Source organism: Battus philenor, unplaced genomic scaffold, assembly GCF_028537555.1.
Source record: "Battus philenor isolate CCGP_79_NKW_IND1 unplaced genomic scaffold, ilBatPhil1.0.hap1 SCAF_20, whole genome shotgun sequence".
NCBI classification, from domain to species: domain Eukaryota; kingdom Metazoa; phylum Arthropoda; class Insecta; order Lepidoptera; family Papilionidae; genus Battus; species Battus philenor.
The window spans coordinates 3,491,454-3,499,701 of NW_027181683.1; positions in this window are offsets into that span (position 1 = coordinate 3,491,454).

Consider the following 8,248-nt stretch of genomic DNA (forward strand, 5'->3'; position numbering starts at 1 on the left):
TCTAACGTAAAAATCATTTTGCATAAAAATGTAATAGTATTAAGATGCGTTAGCTTTATCACCTCGTAACAGCCTTTATTCAGTAAGAAAAGGACCAATATTTAGCCACTTCCGCACATGCAGTGGTAGTCGTGCAACAAAGTTCACCGCCCGCTAGCCCGCTGATAAATGCGCACGCGGCAAACAATGCGAATTACACAACTGCCACCGTTAAATCACTCAACACGTGTTTCACCCCTCCACGGGGCATCTTCAAGAGTTAGGTTACACCGATTAGTGCCAAACACAGAGACTCTGATGTAGAAATAGCCTTTGTTCATGTTATCTCAACGCTCGCCTATAATTATTATAGTATTTACTTGAAAATATTACAAATTACAATACTAATTGCTAATTTTAATGTATAGTATGGTGGTTTTCCAGTAAGAAAAATTCTTTTAATTGGCACCATAATTTAACGATATATTTACGGTGCCAAGCGACAGGATTTGTGCGGTTCGATAAGATAAAGCAAACAATCTTTAAAGAATAATTCATTGTAGTATTATTGATTTAAAAATAAATGCTTAATCATATTCAATAACATATTTTATCTAAAATATCTCAGGCAGTTTTCCGTCACATACTATAACTCTATGTTTTACGTTTAATTTTAGGTTAAGATCTTATCCATGTTTGGACATGTCAACCCTATTGTGACCACCATAAATAAGCGCTATTAACATTCAAAAATAATTCCATTGAGAAGACGCCAGCCGCTTCCGGCTAAAAGCTATTTTCACTGAAATTATACAAAAACGTAGTCTCTTGTAAACCAAGTTTTACAGCTCAGACCAAGAGGGTCGAAGTAGATTTATAACTAATTATCGAGAGATCAGATTAGACAGGCGACATCAATAAAACACAAAGCAATAAATCTCATCGCATCGATTTTTATTTTGAATAGAACATACAGATATACAAAGGAATAGAAATTCACAATATAAGATCCATACAACACGATTCACGAATTATTGTTACTAATATACACAGATAGATATATATATATATATATATATATATATATATATGCACTCTTTTCGCATTATAGTTAATCGCAGACTATCTTTTCAATAATATTACAATAATACAAGTCCCTTACAGTTGCTTATAAAATACAACGTGAATCAATACAGTCAAGGGTATTACATAAAAAACAAATTTGAATATTATAAAGGCCTTTTCACATCGAACACGTTTACTTAGTAAACGTGTTCGATGTGCACAAATATTATCTATAAACTGTGTGGAGGTGCTATTATTTAGGTTAACATAAGTCCAGTAGTGGTTGTCAGGCAGTCGTTAAGAAATCCCCCGTACCAGGCAGTTGCCAGTTCAACTCCGCCCCGCTTACCAAGAACCTTAACAACACATCACAGTACAGTTTGTGTCCATTGTCTAAAATGTAATTACACTAGTATATTTCCATTGTCAGTGTTTTATTCAATAAATTCATTAGTGATAGCATTACAACTTCGCTTCAGCCAATATACGCCCACTGCAAGGCATAGGATTCTCCCAATGATTTCTATAGGGTGATATTACATAATGGCGTCGTGGCATTGGCATAGACAAGGATTGATGGCAATAGCAGTGGTATTAAGGTACGCAAAGCACCCTGCTGCTCATCCTATATAACAATTGAAGTGAGTAATGGCAATCCTATATAATTAATGCACAAAGTGGTAATTATGTAAAACTGTATCCCAGGTATCGAACCCGCGACCTGTGATCGCAAGTCTGTCCTCTACCACAGGGCTACAGCTCGCATTACATCACCTTAAACTGTTTTTATAAAATATTCAAATTCTTGTTTTAAATTTTCCAATTGTTTGCCTAATGTAATAGGATACGATTAAATTTAAATAAACGTCATTAAAGTGACGATTAATTAAAATTGTCTACGCATAATAATTGTCTTATAATTTTATATTATTTAGATCGATGATTTATTGAGTTTATATTTATTTAGATTGCTATATGAACGCAACAAAACCAAATTGTACGAAACCATTCGGCATGAAGTGATTTTATAACGATAGTAAGTCCTTGCGTTTGTGATGGCAAAAATCTTTTCAATTTTAATTATGATTGTACTCTATTGCATAGGCCTGCAATCAATAGGAAGAGTTGGAAAATTACAAATTATCTAATTTCAAAGTTTTTAAAATGTCACTAAAAATTTAGTTAATAAAATGGTATAAACAGTAACCTAATTTTTTTTCACTTATATGTAATGTATATATTTAAAAGGTACTTGTAGTTGCAAAAAAAAGATGCTTATGGAACTAAAGCATAAGAGCCTCTGATCTGGGAGAATGAACACACCGCACGATTTTTCAAGCTTAAATTATACATATAAATCAATTAAATGTTGTATGGATACAATAGATGGTTTATGCAAATAAACAAATATAAAATTTCCTTAAAGTCGTCACATATAACGGTCGCATATATTATAATGAATATATAAACCACTATTTTTAATTGAATTCAAATGAATCTCATACATAATAATCTATCAAAGGTTACCATATATTTTAAAGTATATGGTAACAAACAAAAAATAAATTTCAATTAATTATAATGTATAATGCGTTTATTACGTTCATTGAGTACACAAAATGTTGTCTACAATTCTTTTTAAATGTATATAAAATTGATAAAATGTATTTTTGTAGCGCTTTTTAATTAAATGTATAATGCTACGTAGGTAAATACGTCGTATTTTATAAAAAAATGTAAGGGAAAAATAGACATGTTAAATATTGTCGACTTAATCATATAGCAGTTGACAACTAACCGACCACTTTGTAATACCAGCCAAACACTTATTAATTTCTAAACGACATTTAATTTATACTTATACAAATATACACTATGATTACTATAGTTTTGGTGTTCCTGTTTCGACTATACCTAAAATTTAATACTTCTCAATTCATTACGTAATTTAATATTTACATAATATTGTTATCGTAAAATAAAAAATAACCTAAAATTAAGTTATCTATGAGAAAAAAAAATCCTATTTTTAACTCCATTTTGTTTTACCAAAAATAGTTAACACGAAGTCTATTTACAAATAATTCAAATCGCACAAATATTTAATCTTTGCACATTAAAACTTTCCTTAAATATAAGATTTAATACATGTACATATTTTACTTATATATAATATAAAGGTATGAAGGTATGTTATGTAATACAAAACATGACCAATTAAAAAATGATATTTGACGTACGGAATAATTTATTAAAAATTGTTTTCAATATCTTTACAATAATATTAATTTACAGGTCAAAAAAGGCAGCATGTGTCAATTGTCCACCTGATATATTGCTTTAAATAAATTTTAAAAATATGTTTAATAATCTTTTTCAAATAAACTTGTCAACAAAACTTATTTGTTTTAATCGTTTACTATTTACCCATTTGAGGTATCAGATATTTGAAGGCGTTTACCTCTTTACGAAGCTCGAAGGCTTCATAGATAAGCTTCTTAAAGTGACTAGTCTAAATGGCGCCCAAGATGGGACCTTGGCTTGACTTGCCACTCGAAACATATTAAGCACTCCTATTAAAGGTTGCCCGAGAACACCGAACTCCAGTTTAATATGTTAATATTATCATGTGTACTCAGTCTGAAGTATGTACACAAAACATAAGTTTATTAATGCAGAATAAATAACCGCTGTGACCTCAAACTTCTACAGCGTAGACCACAGACTGGAAAGCGCAACGTAGAACATCCGTCTGCAAGATTTAGATTAGTCGGAAGATGCTGACAAGGTCATCTGTCAACTTTGAACTAAAGAAGGCCGCATTCAACCGGCCCTGATATATAGAAATTATATTATAAATTTAATTTCACTGTAAATAATTCAAATTCTAAATGTTGCAATTTAACAGCACAATATTTCACTTTCGCCATACTATGAGATGGACTAGGTTAATAAATTTCGGTTATAATTTAAAATTATCGAAACAATTTTAATATTCAAGACGAACAAACACAGTAACAGACAAACCAAAAGATAGGATTGGATATTTAAGATGTATTGAACCATATAGTAACAACATCACAATACACAAAATAAAACATTATTATATAACCAAAAAAAAAACAAACGATTATACCATAAATATATATTTTTGCGCATAGATTATAATAAAAAAACAACATTTAGACACACAATATTTACAAAATAATTTAACCCGATTTCGATCAAAGTCATAAACTATATACTATACTTTTAAACCATAACATACGAAAGTCGATGATTTTACTAGAACATTCCACATTTTCAATTCAAAACGTATTGGATTGCAAATCCACAAGTTATATGACAGTGATTAAAATAAGTTGAACTAAAGCTACTAGAACATCAATAAATAATAAAATTATATATCCTGACTCAAGTCAATAAGTTATAATCCTGACAAATATATCTAAAATGTACAAAATCAAATGTAACTTGGTCGCGAATTATTTGTGCCAAATACTGAAAATAATCTTCAATTTTACTAAATTAAGATTTCTTTATTTCATTATAATAAACATCATGAATTATTACAGCAAAGCCAAGGTCACGAATCCTTATACAAAAAACTATAAAAACAGAGTATATTACAGAACATAAAAATATTATAAAATAAATTAATTATTAGCTTACAAGTACGAAGGCAAACAAAAAAATAATAATATTTGGCAACACTGACTAATGCGAGAGTTGCCAGTGAACGAATCCAGTACATACGTTTAAAATATTTCCGTTATGGCAACACACTGACATTCAATCATATAATTCAATTAAAATATCTTTCTACTTAAATTTATGTAAGTCAATGATTAACATAGCATATCACACGTGTAAACCACATTCGTAGTAATTAGGGAGATTTATTATATAAGAGTGATGACTTATGAAATTACTCTTGCAGAATAAATAAAAAATAAAATTGCCTAAAATTACCAGCATCAACTTTGAAGACCGATTTATAAGATAATAATTTAAAAAAAAAACTTTTGTACCAATAGATGCTCTTACAATACCAAACTTTTGGGACAGTCTTCTCTTCCAAATAAGTCCAATGGTTAAAATTCATCATCCACACATTTTTTTCCCATATTACAGTTTTATCAATGCCGCTAAGAAAGACAATAATTTATGTTCTTTTTGTATTATATATTTTATTGGATTTGTGGTAATAAAGCGCTATGGGCACTTGGTTTAACCATTACAGTAACCCAAAGTTCTAGAGCACAGTCTGGAGACTCGGAGCCATGCATTATTCATCGAATTGATTTACCGCGTATTTGAATTCGCCTATCTCTCATAACATAGGCCCTACTCAACATTGCATCATAAGCGTATAAATACCCGGCATTAAAACCAATTATTTAAGTTATAAAAACACACTCTCTGACAGTGTAAGATCACACAGAGAGGCATTAGCTAGAATGCAATGATAATTTATCATTTTGCTTCCCTTTGTTGGTAACTGAATTTATTCGTAACCTAAAAATAAAGGAGAGAAACTGTTTATCAGGGTGATCGCTAATAAATAATACACAAATAAAAATTTCTACTATTACCCAATTTTACATCGTAAAAAAATTATAGGCTTTTGACATATTTCTATATAATTGGCAATAGGGTTAAAAGCGGTCATTAGACATGGACAATTTAAAAACCACAAGGTCTATCTCCTTTCGAACAGTACTCGAAGTATTTATATGAATTACAAGTTGGTGACATATAGTTTTTATTTCCTTGATATACATATATTAATATATTGACAAGACTAAAGATTCGAATTTAAATAATGAAAACCTGCAGATGTAAACAATTTATACCTTATCGTACTATGTTCCTGGAATAAGTTTGCTTTGAGAAATCATAAAATTAATTGAATATTGAATGCAACGGTATTTTATTATCTTGTCATAAGTAAACGGGCAACTTCCGCAACTATGTGACCATGTGCTATTTTGCGTACCTTAAAGATATTCCAACGTTAAGGACACACCATAACATAGATACAATTTAATTTTTGACGAGTTAGTGATTCCTTTTCGTAAGACATTTGAATATAATTTTGTTTAATAAGTTTATTTGAATTATTTCTCGACTAAGACCTCTTTAAATAATAGCCGTACAAAGAACATATACCGGAGGTTGCCCAGCCTTTCACTATAGTTGTTATATCCTGTACGTTGTCCCATAAATCAACGTCAAAACGCCAATAGAGCAATATAAATGGCTAACTCCGGTAATTTAAATTAAAAAAGTTAGTATCTGACATATTTACCATCTAATTTGGATGTAGTAATAATTATGATAATACAGTATGACAAATCTGTCCAGTATGAAATTTTGTCACATGTAAACACGCTGCACATAGCGTTTGGTTGTTAGAGATAGTCCTATGGCAAACAAAGGTATTAAATGAAATACTATGCAGCAATAGGATCTGATTTTATTTCTTGAGGAACAAATTCCTTGGTTATTTGGAATCAAAAACCTAAGTCCTATAATGTGCTTCTAGTAGCCCGTTTTGGAATCACGTACACATGTAGGTGTGAAAAAAAGATCGAGTTGTAGTCACAGTGGCAGAAAGAACATCAGAGTATATATTGTAATTTTAAAAATACGTAAAATTGGTCTTTTAATTAATTATCTAATGGATCAACTCAGAAACTACACGCCATTTTCGATATCTGCTTCAAATATATATAAGCATCAATTAAATATTTAAAAAGCTTTAACTTGTGCAAACAAAATGTTCAAAATGTTAATATAAAATATGCTTAACCTTCAAGTTGTAGCAAGTAATTATGACGCAAATTGAAGCGGTAACAGTACATAAAAATAGTTGCGGTGATTGGATTTATTTTTGTAAAACATTTTACTTTCAAACAATCTCTACTTACAACCGTTTACAGCATTGTCAAAACAAATTTAAATTTAAATAGTAAATTATTAACAGAAGGGGTTAAGATGGTTTGGAATATATTTTCGTGCCGCGATACGCAAAGAACCGTGCATTCACATATTAATTAAACTCAATGTTTCCCCTCTTTATAACAATTATGTGCTCTGGTTGTTTCTTATTAAATTCTGAAGGAAGTCAATTTTCAGAATTCTACTACCAAAACAGCTGTACCATGCCTTAGAAAAACCTGGCGATGTGGGAACCGTGTAAAAAAAATCATGAGCGCTGCCGCCATGAGTGTTAACGGTGGACTGACGAAAAGGAGCGACCGAGCCTCCTCCCGTCTCGCTGAGCGAATACCTATGGCGCGGTACAGCGGTTTCGGTAGCACTATTAAAATATTAGTTCTTTATATTTTAGTTATAAATATTTAGATTTGGAATACGAAAACTCAATACATCGGTAATTCAAGCTCAATTTACATAACGCGGTAATAGGTACTTATGCCACAAATGGATTCGAGGAAAAAACAAAATCCATTTATGTAAAGTCTGCGATTCAATACCTAATTTATTGGGTTAATCATTATTTGTGCGAGAATTAACAGCAGCGTGACAAATACGCAGGTAGTCTTTAAAAACAGACATCAAGTTCACACTTACAGCAAACAGTTATGACACAAATATGTAATTAACATTGAGTTAGTTCAATGACATCATTGACCAAAACACGGTTAGCTTAGTTTGCTATTTTAACTACAGTCAATAACTGTAATGTTAAAAGTAAAATAGTATGCAGTTGTAATGTCAATACATATTAAAAATAAAAAAAGCAGAAATTAGTAAATGGTTAGTACTGCCTAAAACCAGGGCCATAGTTAATAATACTACAATTTTATTATTAAAAAATAACCATTTCAGGAAAACTGAGAAGATGAAATTTTTCCGAACAAGCAATACTAGATTAGGCACATTCAGAACAATAGATATTTTAATTTATATATGAATATTTAAATGAAAACGATTTATGGCTTATGGGTCAGCTCATCATCATTTCAACCAAAGAACGTCTGTTGGTGGACATAAGCCTCCATCCTCCTCCATAGAATTCCAAAAGATTAAAAGTGGTCTACGTCATCTTTCAACGATCTTAATAAGATTGACAGTGGATGTCCCACGCTGCGCTTGCGGTCTACGGATGAATCGTAAGGCCCCAGCAACTGTCAGTTCTTTATGCTATTTACTTCCTAATCTATATCAATTTACCTTG